General features: G+C 40.9%; 1 protein-coding gene across 1 annotated transcript in view; it reads left to right on the top strand.

Moving 5' to 3' along the window:
• The window catches only part of CBX6 (chromobox 6), a 105515-nt gene that overhangs the window by 13064 nt on the left and 78093 nt on the right, over window positions 1-14358 (top strand). The window lies entirely within an intron of this gene.

A 14358-nucleotide genomic window follows, 5' to 3' on the forward strand; every position in this document is an offset into this window, starting at 1 on the left:
CAGATTTGGGTGAGGACACTCATTAGGAAATTAAAGAAGGTTCTTCACAGTGTGCCAGAATGGCATTCCTTGAAAAACAAACAGACACTTCAGGTCTGTTGTCTATTAAATATTCAGCCTCTTCGGCGATGCCGGCAAATCCTAAGGAGGTGACAAAGGAGACGTCGACTTAAACATCATTGTTGACAGAACAGGAATCATCCACGACACACTTGTCGGCAAGACCATAGACAGTATTGTCGACCAACAAGGAGATGCCAACAGTTGGCGATAACGACTTAACACGCCGACAATGCAAGCACTGTTGCATAGTCTTACACTGTTGATGATGCTGAAAAAGCTTGTGTTCTCGATAGTATATATATAACACACAAAAAGGCTCCATGCACAGGGTCATTATCTGTTCCTCCTTTTGAACTTTCATCTCATGCCTTTATGTTTCCACTGCCTCTGTTATCACTTAAAACATTGCTACTAGATATGTCCTCAGACCCAAAGGTTGATGATGATGAACATAATATCGAAGACCTAGAAGTCCTCATTTTTTTTTTTTTTTTTTTTTTTTTTTTTTTAAATAGTCTATGGGTAAACGAGTCGATGCTGCTGATGAAGTTAAAGTTGCCATTGCCATTGCTATTATAGCTCATTTTGATCGTCAACTATCCAGTGCTATAACTCGATTATTAGACAAGTTGCTGGAAGAAGCCAAAGCTAAAGTAGTAATTTTAAGTCAGAGAACAAGCTTCAGCTTCTCAATTTGATACAACTATGGACGCATCCACCTGTGCTTTTGGTCAGATAGGCAACACTGCCGTTATGAGATGGTACGGATAGGTGAAAAGCACAACCTTTAAGCCCGAAGAACAGTCCAGAGTAATGGACATTACTTTTGCCAGTACCAACTTCTTAGGGGCGTGTGGAGTGGATGAAACTCTTCAGTCAATAAACAATGATACCGAAACTGCTAGATCTTCTGGTGTTTTGCAAACCAGACAGTTTAGAAATTATAGGAGAAAAGAAAGTAGATCCTATAATCAAGGACCCTTTTGCGCTCATATAGACAATAGGGATCAGATTGGCAACAATAAAAACAGCAAAGATAATAGCTGCAAAACAATGGCACCAATAACCGAGGACAAAAAGGAGAGAGAATCAGTTGTTTAAATATGATTCTAAATGGGTACAAACCATACTTCTGAGTGACAATCTGCTTTCTATCTAGTTGCCAGTAGGAGGCAGAATAACACCATTCAAGGAAAACCGGCAGCATATAACATCAGAGAGATGGGTATTGGAGGTAGTTCATCATGGTCATACCCTGGAGTTTGTAGAGAAACCACTAGCTGTTCCACCAGAAAAAGAAAAACACAAATGCCTCCCTCAGTTGCTTGTGGACATTTCAAAACCCTTGCAAAAGGAAGCAATAGAAGAGGTGACCCTGGAAAACAACGCAGGGATTTTACTCCAGATTTGTTTCTCATTTTGAAAAGATCAGGGGACTAGTGACAAATCCTGGATTTAAAGAATCCCAACAAATACGTGAAAACACAGTTTTTGTTTGGTTACCCTGAAAATGATTTTGACCGTTTTTTTTAAGGAAGAGGATTTCATAGCATCTGTAAATCTGAAGAGAGTTTATTTCAGCATCCCTACATATGTCAAACATAGGAGATTCTTTTGTTCATTGTGGCAGGCCGCCATTAACAATTCAAAGTCTTGCCTTTTGGTCTGAAATAGTTTTCCTGAAACGCATAGCTCCAGTTGTAACCTTCATAAGACAAAAAGGGGGTATGGCACACCCATACCTAGATGATTGGCTCATACAAGCAATTACTTTGTATTGGGCTGTCAATCTCATGAGGTCTCCATTCTTCAATTTGGGCCAAGCTATCACCCTCAAAAAGTCTCAGCTAACACCAAAAGCAAGACTATCATTTTTTTTTTAGGTCCAAGATTTCCACACACCTAGGTATGTTGTATTCTCAGAAGAGAGGCAAAAAGTTGAGGTGACAATCAATGTCTTTACAAACGAAGAACATCGCAAAAGTGAGGACACTAAAAGCAATTCTTGAAACTATGTTCTCCTGCATTCTACTGATCCCTTATTATATTTTACAGATAATGATAATTAAAAAACTGTTACATTCACAATGACAACAGATTCAAGGAGATAGGGGTGATGTTGTCCAGGTAACTTCTGGTGAAAAAAACATTCCGATGGTAGTTGATAAGCAACATTATTTTTAAGGGACAACCATTAAATTAAACAAAAGCTCAAATATCGTTGACAACAGATACATCTCTCACAGTACGAGGGTGCATCTCCAGGACATGGAAAAGGACAATATAGAGACAACAGAAGAGTGCAATCTATTCATAAATGTCCTAGAACTACGAGCAGTACTATTCTCATGTCAGAGTTCGGCCAGACCTCACTACAATGTTTTTTATTTTGAAGCAGGGAGGAATCTGATCCCTCACATTTTGCAAAGAAGCTCAGAAGCTTTGGAAATGGGCCATTCATTACAATAGAGACATTTCAGCGAGGCATGCCCTAGGAAGGCACAGCGATGTTGCAGATCGCCTAAGCAGGCATTACTTGGATTTTCACAAGTGGCAGTTAGACGATAACCAGCTTTGTCTCATCTTTCTCAGATGGGATTTTCTACTGTGGTACGTGTTCAAAGAAAAACAGCAATTTTCCCAACTTTGTCACCTGGTGGCCATTCCACGGATCCAGTGGAAATGCCTTTCCAATGAATTGGATGTGAAAATGTATCCATTCCTCTCCGTCAGTACTGTTCATCCCAGTAGTCATTCACAAGTTACAAATGAAACTAACTCTGCAAGGCCATCTGATAGCCCCAACATGGCCTCAGCAACATTGGTTCCAATAACTGTGGAACATGGCGGTGCAAATACCAATCCAGTTCAGATCGGACAGAAACCTGCTATTGAGAAACCACAGTAAGATTTTACATCATAATCCGAATCAGGACCTAGAATTGGTCACCTGCTGATCCCAGTGAGTTGCAAAGAAGTCTTGAAAGCCGCAATATCCCCTTCTACAGTCAAATATATTATGCCAAGTGGAAATGCTTTGTTATGTGGGCTATGAAACAAATACTAAATCCACTTCAAATTGTTACCTTTTAATTTTTGCCATCTGTATTCAGACTGTCCAAGCAAAGCTTGTCGATTTGCTGCAGTCAAAGTACATCTAGTTGCAATATTAAGACTTTTTGATGAAACCCAATGAGTTATCTTTATTCTCCCAACATATGAAGGGGATTATGAAAGGACTTTTTAGACTCTAGCCCCCCCCTCTCCGCCCCGATCCCTCTCCCATCTCCAAGATTGGCTGATTGGCTCTTGAAAGGCAGTTATCCAGCGTATCTTGGATGATGGCTTTCCTGCTAGCTGTCACCTTTGCTGGAAGAGTGAGTCATAAGCACTATCTTGTCAATAGCCATTTGTACATTTTACAAACAAATAGTTAATGTTAATAATCAATCCAAAGGTACCTTCAACATTTCATTTGAGACACAAAATAGTGCTTCCTGCTTTCTTTCCAGTTCCAAAGACTGAAGAGAAAAGATCATTAACTCCCTAGATATTGTAAGAGTTTAAACATTTTATTAATAGGCCACAAAGTCCTTGCGGCAGACAAACTGTAGTCTTTAGAGCAATAAATAAAGGAGATCCAGTTATGAAAAATACTAGCATGATGGGTTGTTGCACGCATCACAAAATCCTATTGGCTCATGAATAAGTCTCTGACAAGATTTGGAAGAGCTTATTGCACTAGAGTGATGGAAACCGCTACAGCTCTTTTTGTAGGACTTTCGCTGAAAGACATTTGCAGGGCCGACACCTGTAGAACTACACATGCTTTCGCCAAGCATTACTACATTGATGTGGATGTTAACAAAGAAATGGCAGTTAGAAGGGCTGTGCTCGGGAACCATTTTATATAAGGCAAGCCTCATGCCCACCATCGACTGATTTCACGTTGTGTACTGCTCTGATAATATTAATTCAAGCTTGTGAATCTATGAAAGATCCAAAGCTAGAGATGCAAAAAAGTTACATACCTGTAACTCTGGATCTCCAGCATTATCATCTTTCAAAGATTCACATGCAACCCACCCTCCTCCCCTTGTGATGAGGCTTCCATTTCTCATTATATTATGTTCTTGTACAAGCTAGAAAAATCTGAAAGTTGGAAGATTCTGGCAGGTCAGCACATAAGGCGGTTGGTCTATGACTGGCAGCAGTTTGGTTCATACATAATGGGTTACTAAAGTCTATGAGAAATGTCAATGTTATTGAGTGTAGGGCCCACACTTCTATATTAATGTTCTAACTAAGGGTTCCCAGTCTGAAGACAGCAAATGATTCACGTATGCAAATCTGTTAAAGATGCCAATACTGGAGAACGGGAGTCACAAGCGGGTAGCTTTTTTTTCTTGTGCCCTAAAATCGTATTGCAGCCCCCAACTTATTAAAATCCATTACAGCCCAATTCTTCCAAATCCATAGGAGACCCTAGTATCAGCTCCTGGAAACAGCGTGCCTTTGATCTCAATATGTGGTGCTTTCTATGTGAAAAATATGCTCCTGAATGAACCTAGGAAAATAGGTATTGTTATGTATAAAAATGGTGTTACATTGCAAACTGCAGTGGCCTTTTTTTAAATTGACTACTTGCAAAATTATTTTTATTTTTTAAGTAATTTACTTTGACTGCTTGTCATTTCGCTGTATTGATGGATCACAGAAATTAAAAACGACCTAGAAAGGTATGACTCGAGCTCGAACACTCCTAAAAAATATTTCCTCTACTTATCAAGCCCAAACAACTGGAACCAGAGTTCCTTAACTTCTTTTTTTTCTACACTGTCTATTACCATTTTATTTGTCTGATTTAAAGTTCCATTTTTGTTCTTTAGTGTAAGGTACTGAGAACATGTACATCTGCAAGAATCAGAACGTATCAACGTGTAGCTTATCCAAACACCTGTCTTTGATTATGGTAATAGCAAAATTTGTGAAAGGTCAAAGGAGATGTTTTTTAAAAATAGTCAAGTAAAAAAAAAAAATGTAATTTTACGTTTGCAGATCAAAGAGCAAAGTGGGACTTTAAACAAAAAAACAATAACTCAGTTGGTTCATGCATTCTAAGACATTTTTTTACAGACTGAAATGTATTTGTGCTGCCTTCTCTCACATTTGTACAAATATATATCCCATTCCTGCTGGTGTTTTGATTGCAGCGATTGGTAACCTCAGTGGCAAAACATTCAGGTGCAGAATTATCATAAGGAGGAATTAATTAGCACTGTGCCCCTCAGTTGCAGTTCCTTTATTCTCAACAACTTGTGCAAGCCCGCAGGACCCATGTTTTCAACCAATTGCTTCATTTTTCTCCACACCCCTACTGCTCCACACTGACAATGATTATTCCACTGCACAAAAAACCTATTGCTGACCTAACCCATCCTACCACCTATATCTGTCGTTCTCGTCTTCAAAACCTGTCTTTATCAGCAGTCTTCAACAGATCCATACTTCACCTTTCTAGGCACAACCTAGTCACCCCAGAGTTCTGGAAATTGCACTTGAGACTGGTCTCATCCATATCATCAGCTTTCTTATTATGGTAGATCATAACTGATGTTTCTCCACGTTGGACTTTTTTGCTTATGCAGGGCCATGCCCAATCTTTTTGCCTCCTGCCTCCTATTTTGTCTGACCTGTTGCTGTTGGCTTTTGAACTCTGAGCACTTTACCACTGCTAACTAGTGCGAAAGTGCATATGCTCTCTGTGTAAATTGTATGGTTAATTGGTTTATCAATGATTGGTATATTTGATTTACTAGTAAGTCCCTAGTAAATTGCACTAGAGGTGCCCAGGGCCTGTAAACCAAATGCTACTAGTGGGCCTGCAGCACTGATTGTGCCACCCGCATAAGTAGCTCTGTAATCATGTCTCAGACCTGCCACTGCAGAGTTTGTGTGTGCAGTTTTTAACTGTAAATTCGACTTGGCAAGTATACCCACTTGCCAGGCCTAAACCTCCCCTTTCCTTACGTGTAAGGCACCTCTAAGGTAGGCCCTAGGTAGCTCCAAGGGCAAGGTGCAGTGTATGGTTAAGGTAGGACATATAGTAATATGTTTTATACGTCCTGACAGTGAAATATTGCTAAATTCGTTTTTCACTGTTGCAAGCCTGTCCCTCTCAAAGGTTAACATGGGGGCTACCTTTAAATCTGATTAAAGTATAGATTCCCTTTGGGAGCGGATAGATATGTGGAGTTTAGGGTCTTTGAGCTCACAATTTTAAAAATACATCTTTTAGTAAAGTTGATTTTAAGATTGTGTGTTTGAAAATGCCACTTTTAGAAAGTGAGCATTTTCTTGCTTAAACAAATTTCTGTGACTCTGCCTGTTTGTGGATTTCCTGTCTGGGTCAGTTTGACAGTTGGGCTGGTTGCACCTCTCACTAGACAGTGACACAAAGGGAGCTGGGGTTTAGCCTGCATATCCTGATGAGCCATCTGTGCTAGGAGGCAGGGGGGAGTGGTCACTCACACCTGAAAGGGCTGTCCCTGACCTCACACAATGCAGTCTCCAGCCCCCTGGTGTGTGTCTGGGGCCTGGCCTGGGCAAGGCATGATTTCACAAACAAGAGAGACTTTTCTTTGAAGTAAGCCTACTTCAAAGGGCACAATGGGTATAAGAAGGGCACCTAAAACCACAGACTTTAGAACATTTCTGGAAACCTCTGCCTGGAGAAGAGCTGAGGAAGAAGAGCTGCCCTGCCTGTGACTGTGCTTTGTGGAGCTATCCTGCAGTTGCTGCTTCTGCCTGTGCTAGAGGACAAAGACTGTACTTTGTGTTGCCTTCCTTCTTGTGAAGATCTCCAAGGGCTTGATATAGAGCTTGCCTCCTGTTGTTTAAAGTCTCTGCGACAACAAGGACTTATCTCTGCCAGCACCTGGAGCCTCTGGAGAGACTCCTACTCTGCCAAGTGGTGCCCATCCAGTTCCTGGGACCCTGAGAAGAGAAGCTGGCAGCCCAAGAGTGAGAAATCCACACACATACCGCCGTGCGGGGAAAAGATTGACGCAACTCCGATCTTCAGCTGAAAAAAATCGATGCGCCGCTGGATGCGCGGCTGTAAATCAATGCTCGCCTGCAACGCGACCGGAAGATCGATGCTCGCGGCTGGAGAAACGACACGCAGCAACGCTGACGGAGGCTGGTGAGATCACAACCCGCGCTGCGTGGTTTTCGGACCATAGTGCGGCTGAATTTCTGACGCAAACACCTCTGGGCGTGTAAAAACAACGCAAGGCCTGCCCGGACCCGAGAGTACTGACTGGATCGACACATCGCTCTCCTGCGGAGAAAAGAAACAACGCACGCCGACCCGACTAAAGGAGAAATAACGTAAGGTCTCACTTGTGAGTGAAATCGCAAGCCCTTCTTGACGTACACTCACCAGTGCAGGGTTATTTTTGACGCACCCAAGGTACATTTTCAAGCTAGCAGTGTTAGCGTTGTGTTTAAAATTACATGAAGACTCTTTTTGAATTTTTAGTGATAACTTGACTTGTGTATTTTGGATTTTTGTCGCTTTGGTCTCATTTTTTTTAGATAAATATTTTCTATTTTTCTAAACCTGTGTTGTGTCATTTTGTACTGTTTTCATTAAGTTACTGTGTGTGTTGGTACAAATACTATACACCTAGCACTCTGAAGTTAAGCCTACTGCTCGTGCCAAGCTACCAAGGGGGTAAGCAGAGTTTAGCTGAGGGTGAATCTCTTTTACCCTGACTAGAGTGAGGGTCCTTGCTTGGACAGGAGGTAATCTGACTGCCAACCAAAGACCCAATTTCTAACACTCCATTTTTCTTCTTGACCGTTACGCAACCTTTGACACATCGTGCCCTCTATTCACATTACTTGCACTATACTTACCTGATTCACCTTCTGCCTCTCTGAGCATTTCTTCCTGATTTTCTGGTGCTCCTGAAATGCCCCACATATGATTATGTTGGGATTTCCAATGTCTGTTTTTTGCCCTCTTTACTGTATAACACCCCCAGTGGGATCCCATATTTATTTGGGTTCTTGCACTGTTTGAATATTCACAGCACCTAACTCTCCTTTCCACCCTTTCCTTCTCAATTTTAAGCCAAAATCATGGCTTTCTGGCACAGGAAGTTGCTTGAACTTGACAAAAAGAATATACTTCCTTTTTTTATAACCTCATGTACATTATGTCTGCGTTAGTGACCTTTCCCCAAGACAACTTAGGCCCTTTCGCATATGCCTGGCACCACCAAGAGAGCTCTCTTTGGCTGTCTTTCTCCATCAGTTCCTTTACCGCAGCTTTTTCTTCCACCTCCTCTGCATCCATATAATCTCTCCTTACATCTTTGTACAAAATAAAGGCACTTATCAGTGTTCTGTTCAGCAGACTTTGCTTCTTGAAGCAGATGTTGTCAGTGCATAGCATGGTCCTCTTTCAGTTTCTCTTTCTTATTCTCTATAGAGTCTAGGCTTGCTTCCAGGCCTCACTCAAACATTGTCCCTGAACACTATCAAATACTTCCATCTAACATTGTTGGCTCTCCCTTGTGAAAGCTAACTACACTTGCTGTACACCCAGATTTGCAGCATTGCATCACCATGCTCGTTAATAAGGTAATACTCCCCACTTTACAAGACAGCTACTCTCACCCTGCATATGTTCAATAGGCCCCTTGCCACCTTCTGTGGGGACTTGCAGTGTGCTCCACAGTCTCTGTGGCAGTGTCAACAACATGAACATCCACTGTATTGCATGTAAGCACTTTAGAACCAAGTTGTTTGCCAAAATATTAGTTGGGCAGTTTGGATTTATTCTCAATTGTGCAATATAACACTGCCTAGTTGTTAGGCTTATAGGTGCACAGAGAAGAACATATTTTTAATGTGTTGACCAAAGGCTGTTTGAAGGACTCATGATAACGTTGGTCTACACCAGTTCTGACAATATTCAAATGTTGTTTTCTGTAATAACCTAATGCAAGGAACATAATGTATTTCTAAATGAATAAGGATAGTTTCCTACAAATTCACAAAATTCCTTTTCAGTGGGGAGCTGGGATTGTCATGTGAATCTATAATAGTTTCAAGCTGTAAAACTATTGTTAAGGTTGAGTAACTTTTCCCATTTTCTGGATGAAACTCTGATAGATTCACTTGCTTTGCAGCCCTGTTACCCTTTTCAGATTCTGTTTTCTACCATCTAGTTCGAAAGCAGAGTAGAGCTCTGAACTGAAATTAATCCGTAACTGTCAAAAAGCAAGTTAATTATTGCTGTTTCCAAAACCGCAAAGAAGTACCCAGAACAGGATTATTTATGTACCTTTTAATGTTTGTAGAAAGCACCTCTTTGGTTTAAGTTATTCAGCTGCAGACCTATAGCTAATTAACTTTGTAAATAGATTCAGGCACAGACTCTTGTGGAACACAAAAAAAGTGTCCATACAAGCTCTTGAGACTCTAGCACCAGCCACCTGCTTTTGAAGACCAAGGTAACCCCTTCTGGCTGAGACATGTTCATTCTCAACTAGCTGTGAAACTCCGCTCCTCCACCAACTCCTGCTCAGAAAACCCAGTGCACTGTCTCTCTCTTGCTCTCACTCTCCTCCACGTATTGTTAAAGCCACCTTCATTCCCTTTGTAAAAGCCTGAAGCACCCATCTAAGCATGGAGTTTGACAAATGTCACTAAAATGGGTCAAGAATCGCTTCTACTAGGGATTTGGCTGCTTAAGCTTAAATAACCAAAACCAGATTACTCCAACTCTATCGAGTGACCTATTGCTGTGGGAAGAATTACAGATACATATTGAAAAATAACTCCCTTTGAATGACCCCCTGGCGGTCTGCCTTTTAAAGGTTACAAGACTGTTATGAGTGGTAATTGAATGCCTGTGATAAAAAATGCCTATAGGGAGTACTCCGCAGAGCAGGAGTAGGGGTTTTGGGCTACAGATTCCTCCTCTTAGCTGTGACAATTTTGCAAGGCAAAGGAGACCTTCTCTAACAAGAAAGTGACAATGATTTTACTCTACCTTAAAAATAAGAGTTTATGACAATACAATAAGGTCTGACCCATTCTTATCCAGCAGCGTAGACAAAAAATGGAACCTGGTCATATTGGAGGAATACTGTAGTGGAATAGCCATCACCTAAGTGGATAGATTGGAAGTCTTCGGTTTCCCTGTATGCAGCTGAATCTCGTTTCAACTTAATCACAATCCCATTACTTAAATGCACAGCAATGCGTCTGAACAATGCAAAAATCATTCGGTTCCTGCAATGACAAATGGAGTACTAGTTGCAGTAAAATGCCTCAAACTTAATAAAGAACATGGCCCTGGCGGCTTTGTTAGAAGCTTTTATAATACCTTCTCCAGGACCCTGAACACAAAGCTTGTGGAGCTTTTCAGTTCATTTTCTGAAGAAGGGATGGTGCCTCCTACATTGATAGGAGGCCATTGCCATCCTGACCCCAGAAAACCAAGGAAGGCTCTTTACTATGTGTCCTATAGGCACATTGCCTTGCCAACTGTTGACCTGAAACTATTTACCAAGTTACTAGTAACCCGATTGGATGCTATTATTCTATACTTGACACACTGTGATGAAGCTAACTTCATTAAAGGCCAGCAAGCTCACAACATTAGGTGGATAGTTCACCTGGTCAAAATAGTTGGACCAGTCGGACACTGTTGTACTAACGACTCTCAATACAGAGCATGGTTTCAGCTGGGTGGCTGGCCATTCCCTCGCAAAAATACTGCAAAAATTTGACATTGGGCATATGTTAATTTCCTCTTTGTTAGCTCTCCTGTCTAGAATCCCATCCCTTACTGTTGCTTTTACCTTTTAAACATTGAGGTAATTATGTTTGCGCCCAGTGTCCATAATGTTACCTTGTTCGAAGACTGTCTGGTTGATCCTACCTTCCCCAGAGTCCTACATTTTATGCTGTACAGTCTGGATTGTTATACTTTAAGTCACTGGTGTTGAAATCAATCTAGCAAGGTCTGAGCAGATTTTTCATCTATTTCTTTCTTTAGGCACTCTATGCAGACCAACTTATTCTTGCAAAACCGTCACTATCTAGTTTCTTGCATTGACACTCTAATGCTTCCTGGCGTCCAAACCTACTTTCAGTCCAGATGCCCCATAGGAGGTTACAGCCAAGTGGACCCCTCTGTAACACTTTCCTCACAGGGTTTCCCCAACCACTGCACCTAATCATGTCCTGTACCTCCTGAATTGTCAGAGGTGTGTGCATGTGTATTTAGCAAAACATTCTGAGATTTGGCATAAAAGCCCAAATCTGACAGACCCCAGAATGTTTACCTTAGCACCCCTTTTATTGTTTTTATTGTTACCCTTGTGGTTTGGGTCACGGCCTGTGCATGAATGGGCCTGACTTCTTTCCAGTCACCTCACAATCCCATTGATTTCACTCCCTCCTTTACCCTTCCCTATACTAAGGCTCATTTGATATATTGAAAAATGGGAAAGGTTTCATAATTGTTGACAGAGGGACCTTTGTGTTTTTTGAAACCTGTAAAACAAACTTGTATGTAGGATTAAGGTGAATGGGTTCACTATGCCCAGATTAAACATGGGGTGATGAACCTTGTAGTGAAAACTGCAGCAGTCCTAGTGGTGGATTCCCATGCAGTAATCCTACTGGAGGATTCCCCATGCCACCACTGGTCCTGTAAGGTTTTAGGTCCATTATGAGTTTTGGGTGGAACATTCAGGGAGGAACAATGGAAATTCCCACAGTGGGAGTTAGAGAAGGGTTCCAGTAGCATTGTGGGCAAAGAAATGCATTATAAATTATTCCATGATTGACACCTTGTATCCTTCTACTAGTAAACTTTGTTGGAGGTGTCGTGTTTTTTTTAGTGGACTTTAGGCAAATATGGTGACATACCCCACATTAGACTTTGTAGAATGGAAATCGTAGCAGTTCTGTAGTTACCGTAAGAGTATTCTCCACCTTTTATCATTGCTTCTTTCTTCTAAAGATTCTTTATTGGTCTTAGTGATTTTTAATACACGACTAAATAGAAACAAAAGCACAAAATAATCTTTTTAGTCAAAGTACAGCTTGCTATACTTATATGATGGTGTACATTATCTTTATTCCCCTGGAACGACTGAACTCAACCAACCCAGCCTTCCTCCATCCAGAGCCAGTATTCACTCTTATTAAGGTATCTTAGGAGGTTGATGTGATCTGGAAGGAGGGATAACTTGTCATTTTTCAAGTTTCCACCCATTCTGTTATAATCACCAGTCAAGGGCAAACCAACATTGCTTCCATTTACTTTTGCTTCAGTTTCAGTGTGTAGATCCACGTATAAGATCAGGGGTCTTGGAGTTTTGGGATAATACTAATGTTGAGAGTAATTTTTAAAATGGTCTAAATATCAGTTTCCAAGAAGTGCTTAATTTTCCCCTTCCTGTCTTTAAATCATGCTTTAGCATTTTGATCATCCTCATTGTCTATATTCGTACTGACCAGTCCACCGTGGATGGGGCAAAGATAATTAACTGATTAGTCTCTATGTCCTGTTTTTCATATAAAGTACTAAGCGAGTATTCAGTCATTATTCGACACACCTTCAACTGTTTGTGGCTCCAGTCATGAGGTCATGATTGGATGAAGGAACCTTAATTTCTAAGAGTTCCAGTGACAGCCAGATTGTGATAGATAAAACATACTCCATTGGTTGTGCTTGTAATTGAGTGGTGTCACCGTGGGCAATTGGTGTGCGCTTCCACCCGTGGATTGGTTAGTAGCAGACAAATGTCCTCTTACTAATGAATATATCCAGTGCAAAGCCAGTGCAGAATCCAGGCTGCGCTGGCTAAATCAGTCTAAATGCAGGAAGCTGTAGAGCAGTGCACTGTCACTATCTCCAGCAAACACTGGAACTCTTACACATCCTGGAGCCTTCATCCAGTCACTGATTTGTAACTATCCTTTAGAAATGTTGAGTTCTAGTCAAGACCATGAGATAACAAAGGCACCTGATTAAAGAGTTTGAAGACAGTTGACATCAGAGCACACTAATTATTGTTGGCTTAAAAGAGTTTGTCATTTTTGTTAATTAACATATATGTGCTTTTATAAACACATATTAAAAGTTGTTGCCTGTACATAAAATTGTCACCTCTTCACTTCTATGTGTTTGTTCACCTTGAGACACAGCAGAAATGTGTTGATTTGTCTTCTTTTTGCACTTTGTGTGCAACATTTATACCATGGTTACTCACAAACATTTTCCCCGGGCCAAAAGACCTGTCTGTGATGTGACCGAGGGCCGTATTGATTGTAGCAGGCTTGGCCTTCAGTGGAAGTGTGCTAGGGGGCCATGCTGGTAAGGTGGTGTAGGGGAATCGAAACATATAGATCCAGCAGCTGAAATGCACAACGTGAAACCAGAAAACCTGGGATTAATCCCGGCTTCCCCACCTTACCAAATTGTGTGATCCTAGGCAATTGTTTATTTCACTTTCCCTCCTTTTTCTTCATTATCATAAATAAAAGGACGTTGAAATACATGAATTCTTGATGTGCATTGTACAAAACCTTCTCCAGTATTTGATTTAATAAACTATAATGTTTTTCATGTATAATTGGAACCCAGCCCTAAGAGTGCACTTAACTGACTTGCATCTTAGGTCACTATTGACATTGTCAGGGAGGGGGAAGACTAAATGTTTGTAAATTTATGTTTGAAAACTATTGCTTTTAAAAACAAAATACTTCTCAATGCACTGATCTAATGTAATGTACCAAGGTGAAGCAGTTCTGCATGTTAATGAAAAGCAGTTTTGAATTTTTAAGAGACCCTATCATATTTTTACACTTTTGCTGCAAGATGTCTTTAAAAGTAAAGGTGTTTCTAAACTTAGGTGGTGCAGGATAACCTAGGGCCATATGTACGAACAGTTTTTCCCATAGACACAGAATGGGTAAAAACCTTTGCTACATCTGGCCCCTAGTTACTTCCCTTCTTAAGCTTCAATTAACCTTTAAATAAAGGCTTGCCTGTTTATTTAACTTCTTTCTCAATGTTAGTGCTGGGTCCATTAAATAGCAGCCCCGTGCTGCTGTTCACCAGGGGGCCGCATATAAAGGTCAGGTCAGGCGCATGCGGCTCTTGGGCCATAATTTGAGTATCACTGATTTATACAATTTCTGTGTGGGCTACAAATTACTACACTCTAAATGTAGTTACTGTACTTTGCTGGTTTAATT

The sequence above is a fragment of the Pleurodeles waltl genome, chromosome 4_2 (assembly GCF_031143425.1).
Source record: "Pleurodeles waltl isolate 20211129_DDA chromosome 4_2, aPleWal1.hap1.20221129, whole genome shotgun sequence".
NCBI lineage: Eukaryota > Metazoa > Chordata > Amphibia > Caudata > Salamandridae > Pleurodeles > Pleurodeles waltl.